The sequence below is a fragment of the Cryptomeria japonica genome, chromosome 2 (assembly GCF_030272615.1).
Source record: "Cryptomeria japonica chromosome 2, Sugi_1.0, whole genome shotgun sequence".
Taxonomy (NCBI): Eukaryota; Viridiplantae; Streptophyta; class Pinopsida; order Cupressales; family Cupressaceae; genus Cryptomeria; species Cryptomeria japonica.
The window spans coordinates 430,553,214-430,565,791 of NC_081406.1; the positions used below are offsets into that span (position 1 = coordinate 430,553,214).

The 12,578-nt window shown below is 52.8% G+C and overlaps 2 non-coding genes across 2 annotated transcripts; both read left to right on the forward strand.

Annotated features, from left to right (window-relative positions):
- The first annotated feature begins 4,620 nt into the window (after positions 1 to 4,620).
- LOC131062121 (5.8S ribosomal RNA) lies at positions 4,621 to 4,774 on the forward strand. Its single transcript, XR_009110728.2, has one exon. It is a non-coding gene; the product is annotated as a 5.8S ribosomal RNA (ribosomal RNA).
- Positions 4,775 to 5,001: 227 nt separating this feature from the next.
- On the forward strand, positions 5,002 to 8,404 carry LOC131062223 (28S ribosomal RNA). Its single transcript, XR_009110824.2, has one exon. It is a non-coding gene; the product is annotated as a 28S ribosomal RNA (ribosomal RNA).
- The last annotated feature ends 4,174 nt before the right edge of the window (positions 8,405 to 12,578 follow it).

Genomic DNA, 12,578 nt, shown 5'->3' on the forward strand with positions numbered 1-12,578 from the left:
CTTCAACGCCCTTTTTACACCTCGACTGCTATGCGCGGGCTCATTGGCCTCTATCACCTCTCTGTGAAGAGTGGCACGATGATTGTTGTTGTAAACCGTAGCAGTCTGATCTTTGGCCTTGGGCCATTGTCAGGCCTGATCGATTTCTTGTGTGCATCTCGTGTTTGCACAGTAACAGACTCGATGACATGTAATCAGTCTTGTTCCTGATTGTTCCTGGAGGTAGTCTTCAGAACTCTTGGATTTGACCTGTCACTCAAGCTGACATCTTCTGAGGATGCTTGTGTGTGTGTGTGCTTGTGCCATTTCCTTGGCGGTATTAATTAGATATTAAAGAGCAGAGTGAGTGCCTTGCCCAGCTATGTTTGGGGCTCTCACTCCCTTACCCGGTGTGCGACCACTTTGCACGTAGGTTGCAGAGCATCACGACTCTTTCGATGTTTGGCGGTTGTCTTCTGGTGATGCGTTGGTCCCGAAGTGCACGTTACTATCATTTGTGCCATTTTTCTCGATCTTTGGCACGTTCCTTCATTGCAATTGGATATATATCTCCGTTTATACGTGCAGGCTTCTCCCTCCTATTCGGCACTGTCCCACTCTCAGTACTCTCGTGGTCTCCTTGGCTTCTCTCTCCCATGAGCGAGCTCTCTTCTCAAGTCTTTTCCATGTCCCATGGAGGTTTCCTTTCGAAATTCGGGCACACAAACGTGACCGGTTAAGAGTGGAATTGCCTATGAGGAGAAGTTCACCTTAGGGAGCAGCAATGCTGAGTGTTTTGATAGAGGGTAGAGGAGGTGTTGTTTGGGCGGTTGCACAAAAGACTGCTAAGGTTGCACTGAAGGTTGCTTCTTCGTCTCCGACAAACTCTTCGAGGCAAAAAAGCTTGTTTACGGGGTTGAGGTGGGACTATTTGTGCGAGGTGTGCCACCAAAAGTGCGTAGGGGGCATATACCTGGGAAATGGATGTCTCTGAGTGGCCTTACCTGGTCACATGCATGGTGCATTCTCTAACGGCAGGACTGTCGTGAGCATGTGCAGTTTGGATGTTTTCAGGTAAAGGGTTCCGTACGGGATGTTCTTCCCAGGCTCCTGTGAACGGAGACTCTGCATCGTCATGCTCCGGCTCCCATGGGTGCTTCATGCCTCATCGAGCTGTTTGTCATGGGCGATTAAGGCTGAGGCCTTCCTTTGAGAGGGGAATTATTCAAGCTGGTCAAGGCGGGATTGTTTGTGCGGGGTGCACCACTAAAAGTGCATAGGGGGCATATGCCTGGGAAATGGATGTCTCTAAGTGGCCTTACTCGGTCGCGTGCACGGTGCACTCTCTCATGGCATGACTATAATGAGCATCGATGATGTGGTGGTTTTTGGGTAACGAGTTCCGTACGGGATGTTCTTCCCAGGCTCCTGTGAACCGAGGCCCCTTGTCATCGTGCTCCGGCCTGCGGAGGGTCCTGTTCCCCCATCGAGAGGGTCACAGTGGTCACAGAGAATGGTTACCCAAGTCGCGCTCAAAAGGGAATGATTTGTGCATCGGTCGAGATGTGCTCATCTGTGCAGGTTGCACCACAACATGTGTGTAGGGGGCATATACCTGGGAAATGGATGTCTCTGAGTGGCCATACAATTGAGGTGGCTGCGTGCATGGTGTTGCCTGTTCAGATAGACGCGTCGCGAGTGGGGTCATTTGGGAGTTTTTGGGTAAAGGGTTCCATACGGGATGTTCTTCCCAGTTGCTTGTGAACCGGAGCTCCTTGATGCTACATTTCAACTTTCACACATCTTTTCCTTCCAGCGCGATGTTCTTTGTCGGCGCTTGGTGAGAGAGTCGGGCGACGGAAAATTGTTCTGTGCGGTTGAGGATGGCTTTTTTGTGTGGGTTACACCACTCCAAGTGTGTAGGGGGCATATGCTTGGGAAATGGATGTCTCTGAGTGGCCTTACAATTGAGGTGGTCGCACGCACGATATATTTTGCATAGATTTGACATTCACGAGAAGGTTTGGCTTTGAGACTGAGGGTAAAGGGCTCCATACGAGATATTCTTCGTAGGTGCTTGTGAAACGAAGCTCCCTATCGTACCTCTCCAGCCTGCACTCATGTTTTCCTTGCTCTGGGTCTTGAGGAGCACACTGCTCGGGTCCCTTATCTCCGTGCTTGGTCAACTTTGGGATGTGGGCGGGTTTTGTTCGATTGCAAGGTTGGGCCGCATGCTTTCTAATATTGGTTTCCCATGAGGGTAGGTCTACCTCGTGGTCTCTCTGGCAGAGGCCCGGGGTGGCTCGCTCATGGCCGGAAGCTACCTGGTCGATCCTACCAGTAGTCATATGCTTGTCTCAAAGATTAAGCCATGCATGTCTAAGTATGAACTATTTCAAACTGTGAAACTGCGGATGGCTCATTAAATCAGTTATAGTTTCTTTGATGGTACTTTTCTACTTGGATAACCATAGTAATTCTAGAGCTAATACGTGCACCAAATCTCAACTCTTGGAAGGGATGCATTTATTAGATAAAAGGCCAACGCGGGCTTTCCCGCTACTCCAGTGATTCATGATAACTCGACGGAGCGCACGGCCTTTGTGTCGGCAACGCTTCATTCAAATTTCTGTCCTATCAACTTTCGATGGTAGGATAGAGGCCTACCACGGTGGTGATGGGTGAGGTAGTGACAATAAACAACAATACTAGGCTCATCAAGTCTGGTAATTGGAATGAGTACAATCTAAATCCCTTAACGAGGATCCATTGGAGGGCAAGTCTGGTGCCAGCAGCCATGGTAATTCTAGCTCCAATAGTGTATATTTAAGTTGTTGTAGTTAAAAAGCTTGTAGTTGGACCTTGGGTCGTCACGTTCGGTCCGTCTACTTGGTGTGCACTGGCCCTCACGTCCCTTCTGTCGGTGGCGTGTTCCTGGCCTTAATTGGCTGGGTCACGGTTCTGGCACCGTTACTTTGAAAAAATTAGAGTGCTCAAAGCAAGCCTACGCTCTGAATACATTAGCATGGAATAACGCGATAGGAGTCTGGTCCTGTTCCATTGGCCTTGGGGATCAGAGTAATGATTAATAGGGACTGTCGGGGGCATTCGTATTTCATTTTCAGAGGTGAAATTCTTGGATTTATGGAAGACGAACCACTGCGAAAGCATTTGCCAAGGATGTTTTCATTAATCAAGAACGAAAGTTGGGGGCTCGAAGACGATCAGATACCATCCTAGTCTCAACCATAAACGATGCCAACCAGGGATCGGCAGATGTTGCTCTAAGGACTCTGCCAGCACCTTCTGAGAAATCAGAGTGTTTGGGTTCTGGGGGGAGTATGGTCGCAATGCTGAAACTTAAAGGAATTGACGGAAGGGCACCACCAGGAGTGGAGCTTGTGGCTTAATTTGACTCAACACAGGGAAACTTACCAGGTCCAGACATAGTAAGGATTGACAGATTAAGAGCTCTTTCTCGATTCTATGGGTGGTGGTGCATGGCCGTTCTTAGTTGGTGGAGCGATTTGTCTAGTTAATTTCGTTAACGAATGAGACCTCAGCCTGCTAACTAGCTACGCAGAGGTTCCCCTTCGCGACCAGCTTCTTAGAGGGACTATGGCCTCCTAGGCCATGGAAGTTTGAGGCAATAATAGGTCTGTGATGCCCTTAGATGTTTTGGGCCACACGCGCGCTACACTGATGCAACCAACGAGTTTTTCTCCCTGGCCCGAAAGGTTCGGGAAATCTTGCCAAATTGCATCATGATGGGGATAGACCATTGCAATTATTGATCTTCAACGAGGAATTCCTAGTAAGCACGAGTCATCAGCTCACATTGAATATGTCCCTGCCATTTGTACACACCTCCCGTCACTCCTACCGATTGAATGATACGGTGAAGTGTTAGGATCGTGCCAACAGTGGCGGTTCCTGTTGCCGACATCGTGAGAAGTTCATTGAACCTTATCATTTAGAGGAAGGAGAAGTCGTAACAAGGTTACCGTAGGTGAACCTGCGGTAGGATCATTGTTAGTTCTAGCCCCTGAATTGTGCAGGGGAGGAGGCAAGGGAGGCACACCAAGCTCGCCTCCTTCCCGACCCTCGCCCTCGATGATGTGTGGACGGTTGGGCCTCACTACATGGCTTGGCCCCGGGTTCCACATCGTCGGCTCAAGGTGATCGAATTCCGTGATCGGGTGCATGCCCTTTTCGGGCGAGGCCGAGTCTCTATCCCGTCAAGTTCGCATACCCCCAATTGCGCGCGCGGCGTCGTCCTGGCAATCCATTGATTCTACGATGGGAAGTCAGGACTGCTGCAACCCCCTGTTACGTTTCCCAGGGGAACAACATGTCGCTTGGAGTGTTCCCCACCGCTGACAAGTGCACTCTCGAGTGATCGCTCGTGGGGCAAGACCCATCCTTCGGCTGTAGGGTTCTCTCGAGGTGGCATCCTCTTGTGCAATGCAATGGGGCGGGGACACGCACCCTTCCAGTGCCCCCTTGCACTGGTAGATGGTTCGTGTCAAACACCCCACATCGTTGCAACCCGCACCAAGAATTCCAAAACATTAAAGCGTGGCCTAGGAACCTTTGTGCGTTTGGGTCACCAGAAAAAAAACATGAATAAGATAAAAGAATGACTCTTGGCAATGGATATCTTGGCTCTCGCCATGATGAAGAATGTAGCAAAATGCGATACTTAGTGTGAATTTTAGAATCCCATGAATCCTCGAGTCTTTGAACGCAAGTTGCACCCGAGGCCTCGGCCGAGGGCACGTCTGCTTGGGCGTCGTACTCCGAAATCGCCCTCCCACACGAAGGAGCAGAGATGGCCATCCGTGCCTACCAACGGTGCAGTCAGCTGAAATGAGCATGAGGTCCCTCGCCTCGTCGCAATGAGTGGTGGCCTATGCGGGTCGGCATTGGTTTGTGCAGGTCGAGCGAGGCCAAGTGTGGAACTTCAACCGGGCCATAGCGGCCTGCCAGCGTGTGGGTAAAATGTGCTTGGCCCCTTTGCCGCATCCCCAAGTCAGGCGTGAATACCCACTGAGTTTAAGCATATCACTAAGCGAAGGAAAAGAAACTTACCAGGATTCCCATAGTAATGGCGAGCGAACCAGGAAGAGCCCAGCATGAAAATCGGTGGCTTTTCCTTCCAAATTGTAGTCTGTAGAAGCGTCCTTAGCTACGGACTAGGCCCAAGTCCCCTGGAAGGGGGCACCGGAGAGGGTGAGAGCCCCGTCGGGCCCGGACCCTACCGCACCATGAGGCACTGTCGGCCAGTCGAGTTGTTTAGGAATGTAGCCCTAATCGGGTGGTAAATTCCATCCAAGGCTAAATACAGGTGAGAGACCGATAGCGAACAAGTACCATGAGGGAAAGATGAAAAGGACTTTGAAAAGAGAGTTAAAGATTGCTTGAAATCGCTGGGAGGGAAGCGGATGGAGGTCGGCGATGCGCCCCGGTCGGATGCAGAACGGTGTTAGCCGGTCCGCCACTCGGCTCAGAGGGCATGCCAGTGCGGGCCGTTGCAGCAGCACAAGCGCGGCCTTCTGGTTACACTGTACCTCCATTGCGGCAGTCGAGGGGCGAAGAGCATGCCTACTAGGGCAGGCCCTCAGGCACCTGCACGCTCATGGCACTGGCCAGCAGGCTTTCCATCCGACCCGTCTTGAAACATGAACCAAGGAGTCTAACATGTGTGCGAGTCGGCGGGTTGGGAAACCTGCGAGGCACAAGGAAGCTGACTGGCGAGATCCCCTCTCGGGGGGTGCACTGTCGACCGACCCTGATCTTCTGTGAAGGGTTCGAGTGTGAGCACACCTGCTGGGACCCGAAAGATGGTGAACTATGCCTGAGCAGGGCAAAGCCAGAGGAAACTCTGGTGGAGGCCCACAGTGATACTGACGTGCAAATTGTTCATCTGACTTGGGTATAGGGGCGAAAAACTAATCAAACCGTCTAGTAGCTGGTTTCCTCCGAAGTTTCCCTCAGGATAGCTCGAGCTCATGTGCGAGTTTTATCAGGTAAAGCAAATGATTAGAGGCATCGGGGGCGTAACGCCCTCGCCCTATTCTCAAACTTTAAATAGGTAAGGTGGTGCGGCTGCTCTGTTGAGCCACGCCACAGAATCGCGAGCTCCAAGTGGGCCATGTTTTGTAAGTAGAACTGGCGATGTGGGATGAACCGAAAGCCAAGTTACGATGCCAAATTGCGCGCTAACCCAGATCCCACAAAGGGTGTTGGTTGATTAAGACAGTAGGACGGTGGTCATGGAAGTCGAAATCCACTAAGGAGTGTGTAACAACTCATTTGCCGAATCGACTAGCCCCAAAAATGGATGGCACTGAAGTGCGCAACCTATACTCGGTCATCAGGGTAAGTGCCAGGCTTCGATGAGTAGGAGGACACGAGGGTTGTTGTGAAACCTTGGGCGTGAGCCTGGGTGGACCGGCGCCCGGTGCAGATCTTGGTGGTAGTAGCAAATATTCAAATGAGAACTTTGAAGACTGAAGTGGGGAAAGGTTCCATGTGAATAGCACTTAGACATGGGTTAGTCGATCCTAAGAGATGGGGAAGCCCTATTTCAAGGGCACACTTTGCGCGATCATCAAAAGGGAATCAGGTTAATATTCCCAAACCAAGACGTGGCAGCGGACAACAACGTTAGGAAATCCGAAGACGTCGGCGGGGGCCCCAGGAAGAGTTATCTTTTCTTTTTAACAGCCTGCCCACCCTGAAATCGGCTCAACCGGAGATAGGGTCTAGCGGTTGGAAGAGCACCGCACGTCCCGCGGTGTCCAGTGCACCTTTGACAGCCCTTGAAAATTTGGAGGACCGAGTACCATTCATGCACGGTTGTACTCATAACCGCATCAGGTCTCCAAGGTGAACAACCTCTTGTCAATAGGACAATGTAGGTAAGGGAAGTCGGCAAAATGGATCCGTAACTTTGGGAAAAGGATTGGCTCTGAGGGCTGGGCCTAGGGGTCTGTGCCCTGAACCCATGGGCTATTGGCAGCCTACCTGAGCTGCTACCGCGATGAGGGCAGGCCATCATGTGTTGATCAGGCGACAGACACAGGGCGCTCCCTTCGGGGGGCTTTCCCTAGGCGGTGAACAGCTGACTCAGAACTGGTATAGACAAGGGGAATCTGACTATTTAATTAAAACAAAGCATTGCGATGGTCCCTGCAGATGCTGACACAATGTGATTTCTGCCCAGTGCTCTGAATGTCAAAGTGAAGAAATTCAACCAAGCGCGGGTAAACAATGAGAGTAACTATGACTCTCTTAAGGTAGCCAAATGCCTCATCATCTAATTAGTGATGCGCATGAATGGATTAACAAGATTCCCACTATCCCTATCTACTATCTAGCGAAACCACAGCCAAGGGAATGGGCTTGGTAGAATCAGCGGGGAAAGAAGACCCTGTTGAGCTTGACTCTAGTCCGACTTTGTGAAATGACTTGAGAGGTGTAGAATAAGTGGGAGCCGTTTCGGCACAAGTGAAATACCACTACTTTTAACGTTATTTTACTTATTCCGTGACGTGGAGATGGGGAAATGCCCTTGTTTTTGGCCTTAAGGTGCGTCTAGGCGTGCCAATCCGAGCGGAAGACATTGTCAGGTGGGGATTTTGGCTGGGGGGGCACATCTGTTAAAAGATAATGTAGGTGTCCTAAAATGAGCTCAACAAGAATAGAAATCTTGTGTGGAACAAAAGGGTAAAAGCTCATTTGATTTTGATTTTTAGTACGAATACAAACCGTGAAAGCGTGGCCTATCGATCCTTTAGACTTTCAGAATTTGAAGCTAGAGGTGTCAGATAAGTTACCACAGGGATAACTGGCTTGTGGCAGCCAAGCGTTCATAGCGACGTTGCTTTTTGATCCTTCGATGTCGGCTCTTCCTATCATTGTGAAGCAGAATTCACCAAGTGTTGGATTGTTCACCCACCAATAGGGAATGTGAGCTGGGTTTAGACCATTGTGAGACAGGTTAGTTTTACCCTACTGATGATCCGCGCCATAATAGTATTTCAACTTAGTACTAGAGGAACCGTTGATTCACACATTTGGTCATCGTGCTTGGTTGAAAAGCGAGTGGCACGAAGCTACCATGTGTCGGATTATGACTGAACGCCTCTAAGTCAGAATCCACGCTAGATGCGGCGCATCTCTCTCTCTGGCTACATCGCAACTCACAGTAGGGGTGCTCTTGCACCCCCAGGGGCCCATGTCATTGGCTACCTTCAATCGGCGCAACCGCCTAGTTGGAGCGACCTTGGATAACAATTTCAAGCTACCGGCGAGAAGAATCTTTTGCAGATGACTTAAATAAGTGACAGGGTATTGTAAGTGGCAGAGTGGCCTTGTGCCACGATCCACTGAGATTCAGCCCTCTGTCACCTCGATTCAGCCCTTTGCTACCACGATCCAAAGTCCCCCAAGGCGGGGTTCCTGCGAGTGTGCCTCAAGGGGGCATGCGCCAGACTTTCTCATCCAAGTGCCAAGTGGGGTTGCCGACGGTGCGACCCTTCACCAACCTTTTCTTTGTCCAAGGGCTGAGCACAGTTTGTGGCGCACTCTTTTCTATCCCAAATGCCAAGTGTGGATGAAAATGATGCGACCCTGGGTTCGCCTTTCTGTCAAAGGGCTGAGTGGGGTTTTCCAAGCTCCAAAGAGAGGTTTCTCATCTGGGTGCCAAGCTGGGCAACCCTTGGGCCACATTTTTTTTGTCCAAGTGCTTGGTGGGGCTCCGAAGAGGGGTTTCGCATCCGGGGGCCGCATTTTTTTCGTCCAAGTGCTAGGAGGGGCTCCGAAGAGGGGTTTCTCATCGGGGTGCCAAGCTGGGCAACCCTTGGGCCGCATTTTTTTCTTCCAAGTGTTGGGCGGGGCTCCGAAGTGTGGTTTCTCATTCGAGGGCCGCATTTTTTTCATCCAAGTGCTAGGAGGGGCTCCGAAGAGGGGTTTCTCATCCGGGTGCCAAGTTGGGCAACCCTTGGGCCGCATTTTTTTCATGCAAGTGCTAGGCGGGGCTCCGAAGAGGGGTTTCTCATCCAGGGGCTGCATTTTTTTCATCCAAGTGATGGGCGGGGCTCCGAAGAGGGGTTTCTCATCTGAGTGCCAAGCTGGGCAACCCTTGTGCCACATTTTTTTCATCCAAGTGCTGGGCGGGGCTTTGGAGATGGGGGCTGCCTCGGTCGAAAGTGGAAGTGGGGTTTTGGGCATTACCCTCGAGCCACCTTTCCATCCGAGAGTTTAGTGAGGCTTTTTACCATTGCAACTCCCCATGTCCGAAGTGGGGATTTCTGGGTAGGGGCTTTGAGTGTGCATTATGTTTTTGCCCAAGTGTCCAATGGGGTTTCTGGTGCGCTCTGAAGCAGGGTTATTGGAGTGCCCCCTCTTTTTTTGTCCGAATGTTTGGTGGGGTTTCTTGCATTGGGGCTTCCCAGGCCCGGTTGTTCTGTGCGCACGAAGTCAGAAGTTGGGTTAATTGCTCGGTTTGCCCCGGGTGCGCACCTTCACCAGGGTTGGCACCTTGGTGCGCACACCTTGCCTCGGCTGCGCACAAGGGCGGGGTCAAGATGGCACCCACGTTCCATTTTTTTCACTATCTTTCAAAACGGAAATTTTAAAATCTCATTTTTTTTTGGCCTTTTCTGGAAATTAGTGAAGGCAGTGCATCCACCACGGTGCACAACGCTGGTGTGAACTTGGGAGCACTCCGATGTGTGCTCCAAGGTGCGGCATGCACGAAGTCGAAGCCCAGTTTGCCCCGGGTGCGCACCTCACGTGCACCTTTGCTGCGGTGGGCACATTGGTGTGCCGACCTTGGCTAGGTTGCATGCCCTGGTGCGCACCAAGGAGCGCTCTAAAGTGTGCTCCAAGGTGTGGCATGCACAAAGTTGGAGCCCGGTTTGCCGTGGGTGTGCACCTCGTGTGCACCTTCACCATGGTGGGCACCTTGGCTGGGTTGCGCGCCTTGGTGGGCACCATGGCATGCACAAAGTCAGAGCCTGGTTTGCCCCGGGTGCATACCTCCACCAGGGTGGGCACCTTGGTGCGCACACCTTGCCTGGGCTGCACACCAGCCCGGGCTCAAGATGGCACCTACGTTCCATTTTTTTCACTATATTTCAAAACAGAAATTTTAAAATATCATTTTTTTTTTCCTTTTCTGGAAATTAGTGGAGGCAACGCATCAAAGGTGCGCAACGCTGGTGTGAACCCGAGAGTTCTCTGATGTGTGCTCCAAGGTGCGGCGTGCACGAAGTCAGAGCCCGGTTTGCCCCGGGAGTGAACCTCGCGTGCACCTTTGTCGGGGTGCGCACCTTGGTGTGTAGACATTCACTGGGTTGCGCGCCCTGGTGGGCCCCATGGTGCACACCAAAGAGCACTCCAAAGTCTGCTCCAAGGTGCCGCGTGCACAAAGTCAGAGCCCAGTTTGCCCCGGGTGTGCACCTCCCGTGCACCTTCACCATGGTGGGCACCTTGGCTGGGTTGCATGCCTTGGTGGGCACCATGGTGCGCACCATGGCATGCATGAAGTCGGAGCCCAGTGTGCCCCGGGTGCGCACACCTTACCTGGGCTGCGCACCAGGGCGGGCTCAAGATTGCACCCGCATTCTATTTTTTTCACTATCTTTCAAAACGGAAATTTTAAAATCTCATTTTTTTTTGCCTTTTTTCTGGAAATTAGTGAAGGCAGGGCATCAAAGGTGCGCACCTCACTGCCCAACATGGTGCGCAATGCTAGTGCGAACTCAGGAGCGCTCTGATGTGTGCTCCAAGGTGCGGCGTGCATGAAGTTGGAGCCTAGTTTGCCCCGGGTGCGCACCTCGCATGCACCTTCACCGGGGTGGGCACCTTGGTGTGCAGACCTTGGCTGGGTTGCACGCCTTGGTGGGCACCATGGTGCGCACCAAGGATCACTCCAAAGTGTGCTCCAAGGTACGGCATCCACGAAGTCGGAGCTCACTTTGCCCTGGGCGTGCACCTCGCGTGCACCTTGGCTGGGTTGCGCGCCTTGGTGGGCACCATGGCGTGCATGAAGTTGGAGCCTAGTTTTCCCTAGGTGCGCACCTCTACCAGGGTGGGCACCTTGGTGCACACACCTTGCCTGGGCTGCGCACCAGGGCGGGCTCAAGATGGCACCCACGATCCATTTTTTTCACTATCTTTCAAAAGGGAAATTTTAAAATCTCATTTTTTTTTGCCTTTTCTGGAAATTAGTGAAGGCAGTGCATCAAAGGTGTGCACCTCACTACCCACCTTGGTGTGCTTCGAGGTGCCCACCATGGTGTGCAACACTGGTGTGAACCCGGGAGTGCCCCGATGTGTGCTCCAAGGTGTGGCATGCATGAAGTCGGAGCCCGGTTTGCCCCGGGTGCACACCTCGTGTGCACCTTCATCGGGGTGGGCACCTTGGTGCGCACACCTTGGCTGGGTTGTGTGCCCTAGTTGGCACCATGGTGCGCACCAAGGAGTGCTTCAAAGTGTGCTCCAAGGTGTGGCATACATGAAGTCAGAGCCCGGTTTGCCCCAGGTGTGCACCTCGCATGCACCTTCGCCGGGGTGGGCACCTTGGCTGGGTTTACCCCATGTGCGCACCTCGCATGCACCTTCACCGGGGTGGGCACCTTGGTGCGCACACCTTGGCTGGGTTGCGTGCCTTGGTGGGCACCATGGTGCACACCAAGGAGTGCTCCAAAGTGTGCTCCAAGGTGCGGCATGCATGAATTCGGAGCCCGGTTTGCCCCGGGTGCGCACCTTGCGTGCACCTTCACCGCGGTGGGCACCTTGGCTGGGTTGCACGCCTTGGTGGGCACCATGGTGCGCACCATGGCGTGCATGAACTCGGAGCCCAGTTTTCCCTGGGTGCACACCTCGTGTGCACCTTCACCGGGGTGGGCACCTCAGTGCGCACACCTCGGCAGGGTTGCACGCCCTGGTGGGCACCATGGTGCACACGAAGGAGCACTCCAAAGTGTGCTCCAGGGTGCGGCGTGCATGAAGTCGGAGCCTAGTTTGCCCCGGGTGCACACCTCACGTGCATCTTCACCACGGTGAGCACCATGGAGCGCTCCAAAGTGTGCTCCAAGGTGCGCACCATGGCCCTCCAAGGTGCTCCAAGGTGCGCAGCATGGTGTGCACGAAGTCGGAGCCCAGTTTCCCCCGGGGACGCACCTCACATGCACCTTCGCTAGGGTGGGTACCTCGGTGCGCACATCTTCTCAACGTTTTTTTCCCTTTTCTGGAAATTGGTGAAGGCAACACATCAAAGGTGCATACCTCGGTGTGCTCTAAGGTGCAAACTCGGGAGCGCTCCGAGGTGCGAACCTGAGAGCGCTCCGAGGTGCGCATGAAGTCGAAAGTCGGGTTAATTGCCTTGTTTTCCCTGGGTGCGCTCTGAGGTGCGCAACATCGATGCGCACCAAGGAGCGCTCTGAAGTGTACTCCAAGGTGCGCATGATGGCGTCCACCTCTGGTGCGCACAATTTAGAGCTCGGTTTTCCCGGGGTGCGCACACCTTGGCTGGGCTGTGCACCTTGGTGGGCGCCATGGTGCACTCCGAGGTGCACACCAAGGTT